The sequence below is a fragment of the Hippocampus comes genome, unplaced genomic scaffold (assembly GCF_001891065.2).
Source record: "Hippocampus comes isolate QL1 unplaced genomic scaffold, H_comes_QL1_v1.1 C16872532, whole genome shotgun sequence".
Classification (NCBI taxonomy): Eukaryota; Metazoa; Chordata; class Actinopteri; order Syngnathiformes; family Syngnathidae; genus Hippocampus; species Hippocampus comes.
Window position 1 is genome coordinate 1 of NW_017840399.1, and position 1,063 is coordinate 1,063.

Below are 1,063 nucleotides of genomic sequence, written 5' to 3' on the forward strand. Positions count from 1 at the left end.
GGTGTCCCCCGCCTGCTGCCCGAAGACAGCTGGGTTAGGGTCCGGCACGCCCCGCGACCCTTGGTCAATGTTGTTTTTAAGTAGTTCACCGATTCCCACATGCATTAAACCCATTTAGAGGTGTTAAAAATATATTGAAATTTGTTCAAACACACTTAAACTTGAAAACACTCATTATCCCCTAGTACCTGCTTCTCCCTCTCTCGTCTCAAAATAGGAGACTATTGTACAACATCACTGTGAGGAAACTGACCCTGCAAATAGAGGCAGAGCATGGTTGCTTTAAGGTGTTTCAGTTGAAGTTGACTGGAAAACAAACACAGAGGACAGAATAAATACACATTGTATCTGTAACCAAACCATACAATAATAGTAGACAAAATTATTCACATTAAGTATAAAACATTACTCACAGGTCTAGAATCTGCAAGAACAATGACTATTCCTGCAGTTTAGTTGTGGACCTTCTCTGCCTCCTGTTCGTGTCCTTTTTTTTAACGCTTCACTTTCATCCAATGGAGCTCAGGAATTGGGCAAACACGCTCGAATTTAAAGGGTGACAAAACAAAAAATCATCGATATTTTATACAGATGACAGGAATTGATGATATTTAAATTTTAAGCCGTAGAAGAAGTTTCAAAAATATATATTTTTAAATAAATTACAGACTATGTCAAAGAAAGGCCACAAACAAGCTGAAAATCGATCAAGGCCTGAAGGGTTGAAATGAATTGGAAGGAAACATGAAAGTTTGGGCTTACAATCTATAGCGCTCGCGTCAGCATGATCAGAAAGAGCTAAAGTGCCGCCGTGGAGTGCGAGATAATTACCACAAGTGCAGTTAAGTCCGCTCCTTCCCGTCTTCCCTCCCCATTTTCCGAGCGTGCTTATGTAATGAGGCCCAAGCGAGAGCCTGTGGAGGCTGGCAGGATTAGATGTCGGCCTGCAGATTTGGATCTCTTTTGTGAAGAAAATCAACAAAAAAGAAAACTCGGAGCTGTGGTCATCTGGATCAATGTGGAACACATCCGAGAAGACACACGGCGCTCTACAAAAAAAAAA

The 1,063-nt window shown here is 41.4% G+C and overlaps 1 long non-coding RNA gene across 1 annotated transcript; it reads right to left on the reverse strand.

The window, feature by feature from the left end:
* Positions 1-65: 65 nt before the first annotated feature.
* On the reverse strand, positions 66-984 carry LOC109509371 (uncharacterized). The gene is made up of 3 exons (XR_002166928.1): positions 832-984; positions 414-542; positions 66-306 (listed from the first exon to the last, which is right to left on the reverse strand). It is a non-coding gene; the product is annotated as an uncharacterized LOC109509371 (long non-coding RNA).
* Between the last annotated feature and the right edge of the window lie 79 nt (positions 985-1,063).